This window comes from Camarhynchus parvulus, chromosome 14 (genome assembly GCF_901933205.1).
Source record: "Camarhynchus parvulus chromosome 14, STF_HiC, whole genome shotgun sequence".
In the NCBI taxonomy this organism is placed as follows: Eukaryota; Metazoa; Chordata; class Aves; order Passeriformes; family Thraupidae; genus Camarhynchus; species Camarhynchus parvulus.
In genome coordinates this window covers 13199615-13218239 of record NC_044584.1, presented here as the reverse complement: position 1 = coordinate 13218239, position 18625 = coordinate 13199615, and the positions used below count along the sequence as shown (strand labels likewise).

Sequence of the window (18625 nt, the reverse complement as noted above, 5' to 3'; positions counted from 1 at the left end):
AGGCTTTCCAAAGTCTCCCACCTATGCAAGAACCCACAGGCAGCAGGGAGACACCATGGAATTCTCTCCTGCACCACCTCCAGGCCCCAGCTGCCCCAGGTATTTGAGGTGTAGAACTGTGCCAAGGGTCTCCTGTGAGTGTGGTTTTCTCTGCAGCAAAGGGAGGCAGCCCCAGTGTTTCACCCATCCCCGGGTCACACTGGGGGCTGCGCTGGCTCCACATTCCCACCTGTGCTCCTGCCCACAGCCTTCCCAGGACAGCCAGGATGAACTATGGGCCACAGCAGGTTCTCACCACCTGCATTTCACCTCTTCCAAGAGATTCCACTTTTCTCTTTTACCAATTTTGCACAAGTTTTTAAAATTAGGCTTCTGATGCAGGAGCTGGTAAAAGAGGCATCAAATGGTTTAACTGACAGAACAGAGGAAGGGTGGAACATCTGGCAGAGGAGAGAGGATCTGATTCCAGAAGAAATCACAAATTACACTCAGTTATTCATAGAAGCAAAGAAAGTTGGTTAAAACTGTCTAAAGATATAGAGAGAATTATTTAGGGCTTGATTCACACTGGAAGACTTATAATTCCCATATCCATAAAGACAGTTCATATTTTGCAAAAACTGACAGTATTTGCTCAGTACTTTGTATTTGAGTGCTGCTGTATTATTTGACATTAACATAAAGAAGCATTACTGTAATTAACCCATACAAATTCAGAAATGATAAAGACTGCAAAATAAAGCAGTAACTTCTCTTTAATTAAGTATTTACTAGAAAGACCATAAGTGAGCTTTACCCTCATAAACTGGGTATTAAACACCTTCTGCAGTCCAGACCCTGCAAATGAAATTAGTGTTGAAAACATTAAGTAGAAAATGGTAGTTTCCAATTGTTTCTATAAATTCCTAACTCATAGAGATTACAAGTCTTTAACAAAAACCTTATAAATATACTAAGTATACTTATAAAGAGTATAGCTGTACAAAGAACACAAATTAAATACTGAAAAACATTAGCAAAAACATTAGCCAAACATTAAGGCTTTTCTTTTTTGGTACCTGTCTTAGTTGTACTTTCCATGGAAAAATATGTTTAAGATTTTATTTTTAAAGATGAAATCCTAAAAAAAAAAGCGCACCAAGTGATATATGATGAAAAAACACATTCAAAAATAGTTCAGAGAGATTTATTAGTCCATTCAAAAACTCCTGAAATAACTTAATACACTAATAATTTGAACTCATTTTAATGAGTTTCTCTGCTGAATTTTTATGAGCTACCTCTTTTACATTTAAAGAATGACTAAGACTCTAATTTTAATGTCTCTAGAATTTGTAAACAAGTTTTCAGCAACTGTTCCCTAGCCTTCCAGCAGGCTTCTAGTATTAGACACAAAATGTGGAAACATGAACACAACTGCATGTCCTTCTCAGGTAGGTAACTAGGACTACCTAGGTCATAATTCACTTAGAAGGATAGAAAACCAGTGGGTGTCTTTTTCTCTTTATTTTTTGTTTTGTTAATTTGTGTTTCACTAGTTGGTATAAAGACCAAAACTGAGTGTAACCAGGGCTTCTCTCTCACTTTGTTGCTTTTGGCACCATGCCCAAGTAAAAGCCCCTTCTCCAACATTTAATTAATGCTTAAGCCAAGTACCAAATATGAAATCTTAAAATACTCTCTACTGAGTCAACAATCACAGAGATCCAGTTTATTGCCCAAGTGCAAAACTGTTACATTAACATCTGGATTTAATAACAGTAATCTGAACACTTCAATAAATTCTGTAATGTGCATTTGCTTTGGAGTTTCAGGATATGGAAGATTTTTGTGGTAGACATCAATCTTTGCCACAGAAGGAAAGTTTGAAAAAAGTTGTATTCTGTAACTAACACTGGGCAATTCTGGCTCTTGAACTTCAGGTGCTAAAGATGTTTCAAAACAATGCTAGGAATACAGCACAGCATGGAAAAATAAGCAGCATTTCTTCATTTGAAGAAGCAAACATGAAACATTCATAGCTGTCAAGCAAAAATAGTCTTAATTTCAGTGGTTTATCTTTTTTTTGGACATGCAGCTAAAAAAGCAGCAGATTTATTCACAGTAAGAACCAAAGATTGTAGATTTACTAAAGGAGGACACAAAGTGAACTGGTTTGCCAAGTCTAATCAAACCTGCTCCTCATGGAGCCTGCACACAACCCTAAACACACCTTGCCTTCAGGTTAGGGGAAGCTCCCCTAGCTTGAAGTGTTTCTAGTTGGGATTTTTTGCCTAGCACAGTTCTGGGGTTTGTTGGAACACATCAATGCTACAGATATATATCCCCTTCTGTGTATATGCAGTTCTGTACATCTTGTTCTTCCAGTCTCTGCAGCAGCTCTTAGCCATGACAGTCGTGTGTAGTGTCTGCTTTTTCTGTAGAGGTGGAACCAATGCTCTGGTTCATCTAGGAGGCCTCACTGGAAACTATCAAGAGGCTTTAAGTCTTGAAAATCAGGCAACCGGTCCCACCCTCTTTTTCCCACACTGAAGATGAGGAGGGAAGGGCAGGATCAGAATTTTCACCATTTAGGGATCAGCTAAACTCCAGAAGCACACAGTTCCAGAACTGAGAATGTGTTAGTCAATATAACCCAAGTTCCTTGTTTTACTGAGCTCCTTCACTTCCCTTGCTAACACCTCCTGGAACAGCACTAGCAGCAGAGGCAAACACACTTGGTGACTCCCTTTGAGAGAGAATTTTCCTCATCTATAACTGGATTGATTTAACCAAACCACACAGGATCTGGAGTCCCTCTGGAGGTGCTGTGCTGGTACAAGCCTGAGTCACTGCAGAAAAACTGTTAAAAGTAAACAAAATGTTCTACAAGCCAAAATTTTAATATCGAAACTATTCACATGTGGAAAACAGCTAACATCTATGAAGGCTTGCAAGCATGACAGTCCTTTAAAAAGAGAAAATATTGTTTAATCAGCATATGAGCAGTTATATCATAATCTTAAGAGGTGATTAAAACCCACTCATATCAAAGGCCAAAGCATAAAATCACAATAACTTGCTCTCAAGTTTACGTAATACATGTACTACATATAACCAAATTTCTGTTTGTATAGGAACAGATCTCCTGGAAAACCTTCCATTTTAACAGGATTACAAAACCTTAAGCACAACTTAAAGGGATATACTGCTCACTAAAAAAATAGCATAGCAGCTTTATTAAAAAAACTTATTTCAAAAGTTTAAGTTTTTTAAGATACAGCACTTACCTTGTATCTCTAGCACCCTTCTAGAGTGTCTGTTCAGCACATTCCTGGTTGGTTGGAAAGTAAAAAGGAAAAACAAAAATCACAAAGATGTCTCAAGGATTTGTTATTTAAAAAGTTACATATTTTGTTCTGAGAAATTAAAGCCTTAAGAATACTAGGTCAGCTTTCTCAGCTTCTGCAGTTTTGCAGATGTAAAAGTGTGCTATTAGGTTAAAATCCTGAGAGTAAAGTGATTTTAATATACTTTATGTGCATCTTTTAGCACCTTTCATATTCCTGCTCAAATTCTAAGATGGTATTTGTCTTTCCAATTACCTCTGGCAAGAACAGCAGTAGCAGAGGTGCATCATCTGCTCCTTTTAGCTCAATCCAATACACAAACTCAGCCCTAGTTCCTTCAAGTCTTTACACCTGGAAGTGTCAATTATACAACAAAAATGCATTTTAGTTTTCTATAGATTCCAATACAATGGAATGTTTACAAAAAAAAGGAAACTGTTCCCATCCACATTTTGCCTTTCTGCTATGTCACCAACTCAAATGGACCCGTTCCAACATCAACATTTCATTCATTGGAATATTTTAGACTGTGTGTGTATATATATACATATACAGACACATATGATTAAGTCAATAGAAACCTACTGCTCATTATATTTAGAAAAGTTTAAAAAATCAGTTATTTTAAAGTCTGGCATTTATCAAATGCTGTTTCATACAGTAACACTAATGGAGTTTGCCAGTTTTGGCTTTGAACCCACAGGTATCAGACTTAGAACGTCCCTGACATTGCTCAGCCACACAATTTTACTTTTGATCCCAGAGATGAATCCTAACAGACTACTGTTCATTCTTTTAAAGGCTGAAGCTGATGTTATGGTTTCTGTACATGTCAGTGACAGAGGTTAAAAACTGCACATGTAAAAAACCAAAGCAAACTCACAAGAGGAAGAGGTTACAAGATGGAAATGCCAAAAAGGCCCACAAAAATAAATGGCCTATGATAAAATATATTCCCTCTTCCTTCCAATAATCATTTCATCAGTAATCTAAACGCTGTTTAAAAAACCCCAAACCTCAACTAAGCATATTCCCTATCCAATATTACATTAGTCTATTACGTCATCAATTATCTAATTTCATTGCTAGGCTAACAAGTAAAAGTTCCATTTTTTGAAGTATTTTATGCATATAAACCACTAAATTTTTCTGAATATCTATGTATTAACCCTCACTATTAAAGCTGTTTGATACTACCTTATAATTCAACAGAATCTGACAAACAAAAGATAAATATAAAGGTGATTTCCATGTTATTGTATGACTGCTTCTAAAAACTCATTTGCATCATTAAGTTCAGTTTTCTACACTTCTCCAAATACTGCCAAATCCCTTAAGATATTCTGTACTCCCAACAATGTACTAAGGATGTTCAGCTTCTAGGTGTTTTTATTTGCTTAATAACTGGTGTCATTACCAGGCAGCAATCTTGTCAAGTTTTAACTGCAAGTTAGACCACAAAGTCACATCTGCCCTAAGCAATTACACAGGACAGAAAACTTTAGGAAGGAACAAGATAAAATGTCACACATTAAGAGAATAATTTTATGAAATGCCAGCTGTGCCTTTGTTGAAAGCTTCAAAACCTCAATTAATTCAAAACCTGAGCATTTTTTTCTCATAAAGGAAAAGATGCAATGTGAGGAAGAAGTGTGAACACCTTCCCATAAACAAGAACTTCAGAACATGCTGTACTCACAGGACAGTGAAATCTTGGCTTTTTTTCTTAAAAGGTGAGTGATGTTTAAGCTTTAAGTATTTTAGACATATTGACATACCAGACTTTATGGAGGTGTTTTTGAAACATTCATAAAAAGATAATTTTCCTGATATTTACTTTATAGCTAAACAAACAGGATTTATTCACTTTAAATCCTGCAGTCTTTATTTCAGCCAATTGCCTGCAGCAGGCAGAAGTCCTGGTATCTCTTGACTGCACTGACTAACAGCAGTTTTCTGCACTGCACACTTGCACACCAATACAAAACCCACAGAAATGGAACAAAGGAAAATGTATTTGCTGGCAGAAAGGCACGGCAGCACAGCTCTGCACCTGGCTGCCCGCGTCCCCAAGAATGTCACTGCCGCAAGTGCCAGCCAAGGGACCTGCAGCCGCATGTGGATCTGTGCACGCAGGTGCTGGGGATACATACGCTTGCTAACAACGCTGATTCTGGAATCACGGAATCATCAGGCTTGGAAAAGACCTTTTATATCGTCCAGTCCAACCATCGAACCAGCACTGCCACTGAAACCTCTAAAGCACATCACCCAGCGCCACATCGTCTTTTAAACGCCTTACGGATGGTGACTCCACCACCTTCTTGGGCAACCTATTCCACGCTAAAATGGATTGACCAAGTGCCATCTAAATCCACGCATGCCGCAGAAAACGAGCCGAACTCGTTAACAGCCCGTGCTCTAAGGGTCACAGCTCTCCTCACAGCCCAGTGACCTCCGCTGCAGCTCCACGATCGGGGACACGGAGGGCTCCGGTCTCCCCCGGGCGAGGCGCTCCCATCTCAACGCCCGCAGGGCTCGGGCCGGGCCCGCAGCGCCGCCCTGCTGCCCGCAGCCCCGCACCTCCCCCGGCAGCGAGTGTTCCTCCCTAGCAAATAATAACACAGGACACATCCACCAGCGGCCGGGCCGGGGCGAGCCGTGTCCCAGGGCGCGGTGCGGACACCGGCACCTCCACCTGCTCGGGGCCCAGAGCGGCCCGGCGGGGCTGGGGGGCCGCCCCCCCGTGTGCCCGGCTGCGGCCTCGCGGGCAGCCTGCCCGCCCCCGGCAGAGAGGAGGCGGCCGCCGCTCTCGGCACTCCTGCCCCCCGCAACCTCCTTCGGAAGGCTCTGCGGGCGGGGCGGCGCGCAGCCCACCCCGGGGCCGGGCGGCGATGGCTGCCGGCGGTGCCGCTCTCGCCCAGCGGCCCGGCCCGGCCCGGCCCGGCCCATTTCAGCGCGCGGCAGCGCGGCCGCCCCGTGAGGCGCGGACCCGGTGAGGCGGCTCTCGGCCGCGCGCCCCGCGCCCCCCGCCCGCGCTGCCCCGCTCACCCCGGCCCGCCGCGGCCATGTTCCTCTCGCGAGCTCTGCGCCCGGGACCGCCCTCCCCAGGCGCGCGCCCCGGCGGTTGGCCCGCGGGCGGGGGCGGGGGAGCCGCGCGCGCTGGCGCCGCGCACGTGCGGGAGGCGGGGACGCACATCCGGGCACTCGCGCCCTCAGTGAGCCGGGCTGGACCGAGCGCCGGTGCGGGGTTACTGAACCGTTGAGGCTGGAAAAGAACTCTGAGATTATCGAGTGTAACCTATGACCGAGCACCACCGTGTCAACCAGACCATGGCACAAAGGGCCACGTCCAGCCTGTCCTTAAACACCTCCAGGGACGGTGACTCCACCACCTCCCTGGGCTGCCCATTCCAATGTCAATCGCCCTTTTTGGAAAGAAATTCTGCGTGCGTCCCACCTAAGCCTCCACTGGCGTAGTTTAAGACTGTGTACTCGCGTGCTGTCGCTGGCTGCCTGGGAGAAGAGTTGGACCCCTACCCCTACAACCTCCTTTCAGGTACTTGTAGAGCAATAAGGTCCCCGCTGAGCCTACTTTTCTCCAGGCTGAGCCCTCTCATCAGCTCCTCATAGGAGTTGTGCTTCAGACCCTTCCCAAACTTCGTTGTCTTTCTCTGGACACACACCAGCACCTCTAGGGCCTTTCTGAACTGGGGAGTCCAGAACTCGATGCAGCACTCGAGGTGTGCCCTCACCAGTGCCAAGTACAGGACAATCATTGCCGTGGTCCTGCTGGCCACACTACTCCTGGTGCAGGTATTTTTGAAAGTTCTCTGGGATCACTCCCCAGGCCCAGGCAAATCGCCCCGTCCCGCACAGCGGTGCCTTGGCCGCGGCGGCCCCGCCGCTTCCTGGGGGCGCCGGGCCCTGGTGGGAGGGTCGGACCGACCCGACCCCGGGGCTTTGTCCGGGGCGGGCAGAGGCTGAGGGTGCCAGTGTCTCTTCTCGGGGCGCTGTAGTCACACAGATTTGAAATTCGGAGCCGATGGATTGGGTATGGCTTCAAATGTTGGCTGTGCAAACATTCACAAACAAGATGGGACTCATACCTCGTGTATTTCACCTTCAGGCTTAGCTGTCAGTGTCTGAGGTGACTGAACTTGATTCAGCATCAAACTAATCACGAGCAAAAAAAAATTCTTCAAAGAGGTTTTGGAAACCTGATGATTTACGCTTGAGAATGTGCAATAGAGAGCACAGGCATTTATTCTGTGATCAGAATATGATTATGCATGCACGCAGTAATTTATTGCACATATTGTGCAATGCTGTGCTCACAGCAAATATCTAACAAATTGACTTTTACTAATACCGAGCCAGTCCTGTTCTGTAAGTACAAACTGCATCAGGCCCAGTATTGTGCAACCCTGCTTTTGAGTTGTATTTTTTTTAGCTCACGAATTAAGTACTAAGCTGCCACTTGGTGCTATGGTCTAATACAGCTTTTTTATTATTTGCAATTTGCTGATGTCCAGGAGCTTGCTAAGAGACTGCATTGAGCTTACGCTACGTGCTGACCAAGCAAAACATGGTTCCCTGCTGCAAAAGAGTTTTTAGTGCACTTGTTCAGCAGTGATACCACAGGCACAAAAAAAGAATCAGTTACAATCCCTTATGATTTTAAGACAACATTCCAATGCACTTCACTACTAATGGATACTTGGACATTGAAAGAATTACTTGTTCAAATTGTTTTAGATGGATTGGAAGGTTAGTTTTTTGTTAAGCTTTGTAAAATAGGGTAAATTTCTCTTATATTTCACTGGATTACAGTTAGCTAATCAGATTTTATCCAATTCCAGAAGCAAACTAAAAACAACAATGTACAAGAGCATTGTGCAAGAGGTGGAAATCTCTTTATTATTGCAATGCAGCCTAGATCATTCTGGTTGTTCCAATGACTGCATTAATGGGCATTGCCCACTCATTGATTAGAAGGGTAAGACATGGATCATATTGCAGAACACATGGAGTATTGCTAAAGAATACTATAGAACTTGAAAAGCCTGGAAAAAAGATGTCTGAGACAAAGGTATGTTAAAGGGTTTAACATTAAACACAGATGGTGCTCATTTCTTGAAGTATTTGTGCTTTATGAAACCACATGGTGATAGGAGTCAGTGAAAAAGACACATTTAAAGTGGCAATTAACTACTTATAAACAGTTTCTTCCATAAAATCACTCCATGGAAATTGTCCAGCTGCACACAATTATTCTTGACTTTTGAGCACCACCTTTCCTGTCTTGGGCATGGACATGTTCAACACTTCCTTCTTCTTACAGAATAGTTCAATAAGAGCCCTTGGCATATGCCTCCAACAATAACAATGGATTCTATATTCCCCTTTTTTATACCAGGTTAAGGATAAGAAGCACTGGTACAGTGGTTGAAGCTGGCAGAGCAATGCAATGCTCTGCAGTGAAAGGATGGACCCCCCTCTCCCTCTCTCACTTTCAAACCAGTGTTCTGCTGTTAGAAACTGCAGAACATGTAAAGTAGATAAATGACACAATATCAGCATTTTAATATTCCAATTGATGCACAAATAAAAACATTTGTTGTGATTTATAGTGAATATGTATTTAATCATGCAATTGCAAGCTGCGTATTTTAGGAAAGGATTGTTTGTTTAATGAAACAATGCAAATATCTTTTGGGAATTATTCAGAAATAACCTATGCTTTTCAATTCTAGTACAGGCTTTATATAAAGAATTTGATTATTCTAGAGATGTAAACACTGTGGTTAGATTTGTTAATAAAGACTTCATTATTTAAAACATTCAATAATATATTCTGTAGTAGTGTCAACTACAGATTCCATGGGGGTATTAAATTTCTAGATGAAACTCATTGAGTAAAGACCACCATTTTGCCACCTAACTTGCAGGATTACAGAGTAGTAGTGCAGCTGGCTTGCAGTTGAGCAAGCTACTTTGAAAGTAGGGCAGGAACTGCTACAGCTTCTCCCGGAGTCATATAATTTGTAATTATTATGTTTCAATATATTCCTTAATGGCCTGAGATTAAAAGGTTGACAAAACACGTTATGCGAGGAAGAAATAACTACTTGGTCTACAAAGCTTTCTCCAAAGGGCTGTAAGTGAGGGGGAAGTGGATGAGTTGTTGATACAGCGTTATTTGCATTTGTAGAAGCTTTAACACTAGTTACAAAATGGCAGCACAGTTAACAAGAGGTGGTTCTCTCACAGGGGAACAACTCCTTGAGTTCAACAGAAATCAAAGGACAGGAATGTCTTTGTGAAGTATCCTGTTGTGGCTACTCTTCAAGGGGACATGTTGGACTAGATGGACTTTCAGTGTAAACTACAGAACCAGTTCTTATTTGACAAGGAATTTGAAAGAGGAAAAGGCAGCATTTATCAACATCATAGTAAAAACAAAAGCAAAAAATATGAAAACCTCTCACCAGCTTACAAGTTAAATTAGTAGGTTAAATAAGCATTATAAATCATTATGATATTGAAACAGCCATGTTACAGAAACATTAGGCTGACCTTATCTCTGCTATAATGTTTTTGGTATTCCCTAGAGAAACTTGCCAACATCTGAACCCAGTGATTCTACAGAAGGGACTCGATGTCTGAGAGCAGCTTTCCTGCTGTTTTGGTTTCCATTGCCAGCTATTGTCATGCTGACCTTACTGAATGGAGCTCACTGCAGGTCATCAGTGGCTTCTCAGTAACGAAAACAGCATTACACTTCAGGTTACATCTGAGAAAATAATATAGCTGTACACCACTGGCTGTTATTACATTCAGTTTTAACACTGCCAAACAGTGGTTATTCATACTAATTGTAAAATCAGTCTTGCACTGAAGCTTTAATAGTCTGTCACAAGAAATGCATATTTATTATTGGCATTTAAGTTCTGTTTTTTCATTTTTGTTCGGTCTTTCCATTAGTTTCTTTGCTCTAATTCTCCTAATAACTTCTTTGTTGTTGTTGTTATTTTCTCCTATGGCGTGCCTGTATCCCCTCTATTAGTCCATTTTGCCTGCATCAGACCTTTCTGCCTGTTTTTCCTCTCGTGTAGGTGCAACCTCACCTTTGAATATGTGTATATTCCATCTCTGCAGCCTCCTCATGCCTCTTTTCTCCTCATTTGCCTGTTCCTTTAAGCAACAGGACACATGCCAGAGACTGCTGTTCTTTCGTGGCTCACCCGTAGTCCTGCAGTTTTGCAGAAATTGGAGGCTTGCAGGGAGGAGATTGAGTTGGCAACAGGAGTCTGCCTACCTACACCTAGGCTGCAGGTTTTGCTAGGCGGGCTCCCTGTCCTTTTACTTAACACCTAGTAGAGACAAAAAGAGATTAACAAAGTAAAAAAAAAAAAACCAAACCCACTCTCTGTATCTCTTTCCTACAGATATACCTAAAAGAGTGAGGAATGCACTGTCCACTGGAGCTAGTGGAACAAATTTGGCTTTGGACATATCCTTGTGTAGGTGCAAAGTATGGATCCCCAGCTACTCCTGGGTAGTAGGTGAATATAAATGCCCAGGTCATTAAAGCTATTCTGTTTATATCTGAATTTATGTGGAACAAAAACCTTCTTCAAGAAGCAATATTTGTTGCCAAAACAGTGATGGCTTATTCAGTGGCAGAACAGTGCAGCTACTTCTAGTTGGGGGTTTGTAACTAGGGGTGTGACCAGGTAGAATTGGTGCTTTGGTGGGTGCTGAGGCATCTGGAAGGATATGAAGAGTCATAGACCAATGTGTGTGTGTGTGTTGGGCCAGTGGCTGTGTGAGAAGCATTTGTTGGCTGTGGGGCTCTGAAGGCTGCTACAGTTAGCCAAGGAGACTTGGGAAACTTTTAGCTATCCCTTTGGGAAATGTATTTCTAGAGAGCTGAGGATACATGCTCTAGAGAGCTGAGCATACTCCACAGGATCACCTATGTTAATCAGCTTTATGATTTGTTCATTTCATGAATATTGAAAACGGAGCTGATGGTCATTTTGCATTTTAAAAGGATTGCTCATTTTGTGTAACTGAGCTAACAGTGTAGAGTGGTTAAACTGCAGACATGTGGGATCTAAGTGTGAGGAATTAATTCCCCACAGTCACTGAAAGATCCTGAACTCTTTGTCACTTCTCTTGGTCTTCAAGAATGAGGATTTCTGAAATTTCTGGTGTGAATATTTGTGGAGAGGGTGTTTGCACTGGGCATGTTTGGTATTAGTTTTGGAACACTGGCAGCCAGCCCTTTACTTCTAATTAAATGAGAGAGAATTTCTAACAGAGAGAGCTCCTTGATTTAATTTTAATTTTTGTCAGAATGCCCAGAGCATTGAATGGGTGTTTGATCATTGGAACAACGTCCTTAGCACATATCAAATGAATAAATACAGTTAATTTACTACCACCACAGGAAAAAATCTAAGATTTTGTTTCTACAGGTTTCTACAGATTGAGACTGATAATGAATATACAACCACAAAAGTTTGATACTCCTGCCTTTTCCATGATGCAAGTTCAATTTCTCATGTAAAGCTCAGGGATGAGAGGCAGAAATCAATTCCTTTGGCACATGCCAGATGGAGGCTTTTCTAACTCCTTTTTGGGGACTGGTGAGTCTGTGGGCTGCTGGTCCCAGGTAGTAACTGAAACCTTTTCCCAAAGATTGCAGCTAGATCAGCACTGATCTTTGTTTTAAAGCATTTTGAAATATAGCTAAAATGCAAGCTTGGCAAAAGAACAGTGTAAATGGAAAACCAGCAAAATGTGGGGAGACTGCTGTTCATTTTGTGAGGCAAAGCTTGTGACTTAAGAATGCTGCTTAGCAACAGATGGGGAAAATCTGAAGGTGATCACATTGTCTTGCAGTCCCTGAAAATTAATTATGCATGTTCATTCTGCCTTTTAGGTCCCATGCTTTTCATGCTCCTGTTGTGCTTGTTCCTTGGATGAGGACTGTGAGAAGGCTCAGCCATGTAACCCAGTTTTGCCATCCCCCATTCTCACGCTGACACAGTGGGGACGCAGAGCTCGGGCTCAGGCTGCTCCAGTTCTCTGCAGCACGGAGCTGATGCTGGACACAATTCATACTGATCCCTAGGGGAGGGGAGCCAGAGGTGGCTGGGAAGGAAGGAAGGGAGCAGTTTCAGACTGAGGAGTTTCTGTGGATGGCTGTCACTAAGCACACACATCTGTATTTGCACCATTCACCACCAACCCTTGGTGCATCTCCTCCTCTGCAACTTCTCACAATTTGTTCTCCAGTGATTTGACTTCAAATGTCTTTTTCATACTTTCAAAGAGCATGGGATGGCTTTTCTTTTCTAAGTTTGATTTCCTCAGGAAATTCCCCAGGTTGAAAAAATTATCTTATGGCATTGCTAATGAAATTGGCAGATTGTGGCATTTGGGAAGCTGTAAAGTACCCATTTGATTCGTGTGCCACTGCCATCATTCAGCATGCACAGGGTAGAAGTATAAATACAATATTATAAATTGGCAAGGAGTGTTTGATTTATTTATCTGCAGATGCCTTCCCTGTGAACCAAGGCTTATATTGACCAAGTCATTAATCAACTTGGTAGGCTTAAAGTTTAAACATCTCATACCCAGCTGAAAGATTCATTTGCATAAATAGTTAAGGAAGCAGTGATTTGCATTCATATTTAACAGGTATATACCACCAGGGATGGTTTTACTTTTCCCTGGGGGAACTTCAACTTTTCAAATGCAGTTTTGACACAACGTAGCATGGGAATTACCTAGAACAGTTACATTTTTTTGTTGTTGTTTTGTTTTGTTTTGTTTTTTTCCAATTAGCTGAATAGCAAGGCACTTTCAAGGAAGGGTACTGGTTTTCTCTACAGAGTGCTGAGAAAACTTCAGGGTAAATTACTCAAGATATTGACTAGGGATAACACAGCAGACTAGAAGAAGTTTTGTTTTGTAAAAATTGTCACCATATATTGATTATTCTTATTACTTAATAAAACCACATTTAAAGACTTGATCACATGCCTATATCCTCCAGTTGGCATCTACACACAACCTGGGAAAAAGCTACCACCATATAGCTGTTAATTTGAGCTTCCAAATTGAAGGTTTCAGTGTTCAGTTAAGGTGCAATTAGTTGAAAATGAGGCATTATGTACCAAAATCCCTGTGTCAGCTTTGAAACTTAAGCTCATGATGAAGTAAGACATTCCCAAATTGAAGTTATGGCTGCATTCTCTCTTCCTCTCTATGCCAAACATGTGTTCGTAATCCTTTCTACTTACTCATTATTTCTTAACACAAAATAGCAAATTAGGTCCGTAGGAGACTTTTGGATAAATAAAACCAGATCATAACTGATTTGGCCCTCAGCCCATTTTGATATCTGCCAGTTTAAGCAGTGTGACCCTAAAAATAAGGGTCAAGCTAATTACAGTTGCTCAGAAATCCAGATTTTCCAGGTCTGAACTGGGTTCTGCTTGCCAGCTTGAATTTCTCAGTATTCTTGAGTACTTAAAACCCACTCTTAGAAAAAGGATTTGAATTTAAAAACTCAAGCAGCAAATAGCAACTTCTTGGTTCTTGACTCCATGCTACCACTTAATCCCCAGCTTTCCTGTCTCACAGGGTAGTTAGACACAACCCAGAAGGTAAGATTCAGCTTCTAGACAGGTTTTTTGGTGAGCTCATGCCATGGAATAGGTGTCATATTTGGTCCCAAAGCTGTACTGGAGGTGGCAGAATGTTTTTACATGTGACAATGAATTGGTGCATCAGTGCTAGGAATCAAGGAAACTTCAGTGTAAGCTGCTCAGAGTATCGCTACACTCCTACAGAAATAAAGATTTCATCTGAAACTGGTAATAAGCAACATCATGTGAGAGCTAAAAAAGCATATGGAAATAAGATTTTAAGGTTTTAAGGTTTAACTGACCTATGAGTCAGTGGTGAGCTTCAATTTCACACTTCATCATGGACCTGCTTTATCAGCTTGGGCATAACCCTTTGCCTTTAGTTTTTTTGGCTCCCTATTTGTGAGATAAAATGAATACAACACCAAGTGCATGACAGAATTAAGTTCTTTATTTTATAACCTAGCAAAGAGACATAGTATTCTTACAGTGCCTGGTTGGTATTTGACTAAAGCTTGTATTCTTTCAACCACAGTAAGTCAAGTTAAATGAGATCCACTTATGTCCATAGTCATTAAAAGGACAATTGCTGTATTAATATTATTAATCATCAAGTCCATGAGCAAGCCTATTCTGGACAGTCATTTCACTGCACTCTGATCTCTGTATGTTACTTTGTACCTCATCTCTCTCTCTGCCTGTGCACTCACTGAGACACAGAGACCCGTGGATGCTGCTGGTGCATTAGAACAAAGCAAAATACAAGAGAAAGTTATTAAAAAAAAAATATTATCAAACCTTTATAACGCATTACAGCTAAAAAGTTAATGAAAAATTTAAAAAAGGAATTTCTATATCTGTTTAAGTCTTTTAAAATTCTTTTCTGAGATAAAATTTGTAGTTAAGCTCCTAGTTTTTAACTGTTATCAAGGAAGGTAAAGAAGGTCTGTACAATACATTGGAAAAACTCTGGTGGTAGTATTTCTTAACTGACTTTTGTTTTGGTTTGCTGGGGGTTTTTTGTGTTGTTTTTTTTTTTTTCTCTTGGTTGGTTGGTTGGTTTTTTGGTTTTTTGGTTTTTTTTTTTTTAGTGGAAGAAACTTCATCTCCAATCTGGTTAGAATCTTTGATCCAGTTTTTAGAAATTGAACTTTTAACTATTTTTGTATTCAGTAAAAAACCACTGCAAAACATCACTCATGTGAAGAATGCTTCATGCTTGAAATATCGTACTGTTCCTACAATTGCACTTAGATAAAGCTGTTCACCTTCAGAGAATGAAACCATTAAAAACACGAAAATCCAGAAAACCCAAACAAAGGAGAGGAGAGAGTTTTGACTTGCAGAAAAAAAATCCAAGCTGGCTGTTCTGGGAATGATCTTCAGAATTAGCTCATTATTTATTCTTGGTGCACTCCACCAATTAAACAAACAGTTTTAAATATAGAACCGGGGATGGCCTTAGCTGGCTTTTTCAGGGTCATTGCAGATGTGAGGCTTGTGTCACCCCCTGCAGGCACTCTGTGTGTGCCCCTGCAGGTGCTGAAGCTGGTAATGGCCCCAGGAAAGTCAGACATTGCTGGTGGACACCAGCTGGAATTCCTCTGTTTGGGTAACAACACAAGAGTTATTGAAGCCACTGGAAATATGTCAGAGATCCCTAAGGAGCTGGTGGGCCTGACCAAAAAAAACCCAAATCTCTACATTTTAATACCAATAGTACTTTGTGGAAAAGAACTCAGATAACTTAGTATGTGATTCAGACCTTCTGTCAAGTAAATATTAAAGTGAAAAAGAAGAACTTGGTTATGACTTCTGTCACCTAGTGACGTGCAGTATAATGCAAATATTTAAGAAAATGGCAACTTTAATAGTTACATGAACTGTAGTACACCAGATTTATTGCTGCAGTTCAAGGCTTGTCTGGGACATCTTCATTTTCTGAAGGACTGTCTGTATAGATAGTACTTATGCACCAAGATTTGCACAGTATGGGCAGGACTTTTCTTGAAGGATCTCTACATTTTGCTCTTGTGCTATAGCTGCACGTGATCTGAACATTTCCATCCTGGCCAGCTTTTGTTAGGAGTGTCTGCCCCCCTTGCTGTCACACCGCAAGTGTTGTAAAGGCATTGTGTAGGCTACAGAGAAAGTGGATTGATAGATTTCCAAATGCTTCTGTAACAAGTGAAACAAGAGCATTGCAGAGACTCCAGAAGTTAGAATTGTGATAGCTTAACATAAAGACATGTTGATTTTAAAGACTGTAGTTCTTCCCAACACTCAACATTCAGAGATTTAAGATGAGGCAGAAATAAAGCATATTTTGACAATAGGAGGAGTTAGAGAAGGGGATAAAGAAAAATTAGACAAAAGTAGAAGACATGTAGTTAATATTTTTGCTGTTGCAGATCTTCCACACCCTAATGTAAATGCTTAAGCATGGAATAAGAGTTTTAGCAGGATCTGAGATCTTGCCAGTTGTAGTACTGCAATATGTAAAAAGGGTCGTGGGATATAAACGCCACAAGAAAATTTCCAACTTCTGCTATCTATGCATAAGATTCCAAGAATTTTGTGACACATAAAAAATACCTCAAAATTTTGCCAGGATGGGAAAATTTATAAAATCAACTGATTATGATTTTATTGTGTCTGTTATTTGGACTGCTTTTAATCTGTTTCAAAAGAAATGTAAGACAAACCCGAGAATTTGATGTTGCAAGAATTGCCAACCTGTTGCTCTCTTTTCCCTGAGTGTCAGCTTTCCAAGTGTGACACGCCTCAAGTCTGGGGCCAAAATGAAAGCAAAGTACAATACTTTTTTTATGTAATCCCTTTGCTAATATGTACTGGACAAGGCTCCAGTGCAGCCAGTCTTGCAAAGAATTCAGTGTTATTTGTGCTCAACAGACATCACAAACTGCCCCAATATTTAAGCAGCATTCTTGAAGGGAAACGAAAGGACAAGAATACAGACAGTCATGGTTAGGATAAGAGATGTAAAAAAGAAATAAAGCAGAAAATTCCAGAGGAAAAATAGAAGAAAGATAAAAGTTGAATAGAGAATCTGAGAATAAAGTAAATTCACAAGAGTTTACATTTTCACAAGAAAAAAGTGATGAAGAAACTGTAAAATGTTACTTAATTCAGTGCTAAATGATGCTGTGAGTACAGGACACACAGATCTCCACTGCAGCTGCACAGCTGGGACATCCCATTCACCGCAGGATGTTCAGACGAGGGACAATGCACATGTTCCACTGTGTATCCTCATGGAACTGCAGGGCTCTGTGCAAAGAGCTCAGATTAGAACTATGCTGCCTATTTTTAGGGGGCTGAAATGCAGCCTTGTCAAGTTTAGGCTTCCTGTGCCAATTTCACTGGGAAAACTCCTGGGCTTTGGATCACATGGGATATGGTTTTATGTGCTGAAATTTGAAGGTTAGCATGTTTCTGTGGACAATAGCTAATAGTCACTAAGGAGACAGAAACCAGAGCTATTGCACTGAATTTTCAGGTGGGAATTTGCTTCTCTTCTTGCTAATTCAATTATGTAAAATTCCAAGTTTTCTGAGTTCAGGTAGATGAAATTTGAATTCTTTGAATTATTTATCAAAGCGAAACTAAAGAATGAAAACTATAATTTATAGAGGGAAGCTCTCACAGACAGAACTAGGGTAAAATGCAAACTAAGAAAATGGTACCTATTTAGCACTGATTAAATATTCCTAGGAAGTCTGCTTTATAGAAGTTGTAGATTAAGGTAATTTTATCATGCTTTAAAAAATGATGCTAAAATTAGTACATACACAGGCCCATTTTGACATATTGCAGCAACATCTTCTGTTTAGACAACAAATCACCATAGCAGTGTAGCAGCCCTGGTTACCCTCACTAACTTCAGTAAGAATTCATCTCTCAGCTAAGTCTTGGCCAGCCAAGCTACTGAACAGTTCTTCCCTGTTTTCAAGACTGTGACAGAGGACATTTCTTCCCTTTAATTTATTGAGGAGAAGCTTTCAAAATACAGATCAAAACTCAAATTAAAAAAACGGTCAGCCTCTTTGTATTGAAAAGTCTGGGAGATTAGTTCCTAACATTTTGTACTCAAAATAAAAAATGGCCCTGAAACTCATAACATTTGAGTATTTCCTTGTAAAACCTTATTAAGACATGTGAATTAAGAAGGTGCAGATACTACTGGTAAGTGTATTTTCAGTGCAAGAAGGTACCTAGCAGTTAACAAGATATTAAAGACTTCATATGAAGCACATAGAAGGGTCCTGTGCTGAACGGATTTGCTAATATAAGCTACATTTGCTCCTAAAACGTTGTGTGTTATTCCAGAAGAACTGTCAGTGATCAAAGCCCAGGAGAAGTTGCAGAAAGGAGCAACTTGGCAACTCTATGGCATGTGAACCCCTCCCGGGGGGCTTCACCTACTGAGGGACCTGGGAACATGAAGTCTTTGTTTGGGGACAAGCGAGAAGCTGAGACACTCCCAAACTGAAGGCAGGGGGTTTTTGTGTTTGCTTTTTTAATAAAAAAGCACAAATTTAAAACATCAGCAATGACAAGATGCACAAATTCTATGACTGTTGATCAAAGAGAGGGTTTTCATCA

The 18625-nt window shown here is 41.0% G+C and overlaps 1 protein-coding gene across 2 annotated transcripts in view; it reads right to left on the bottom strand.

Annotated features, from left to right (window-relative positions):
* Positions 1-6509, bottom strand: part of MRTFB (myocardin related transcription factor B) — a 67143-nt gene extending 60634 nt beyond the window's left edge. For both annotated transcript variants that reach the window (XM_030957798.1, XM_030957800.1), the window contains exons 1-2: positions 6381-6509; positions 3270-3313 (exon numbers count right to left, since the gene is read on the bottom strand). The gene's annotated coding sequence lies outside the window, so the exon portion shown is untranslated. The remainder of the gene's footprint in view (positions 1-3269; positions 3314-6380) is intronic.
* Between the last annotated feature and the right edge of the window lie 12116 nt (positions 6510-18625).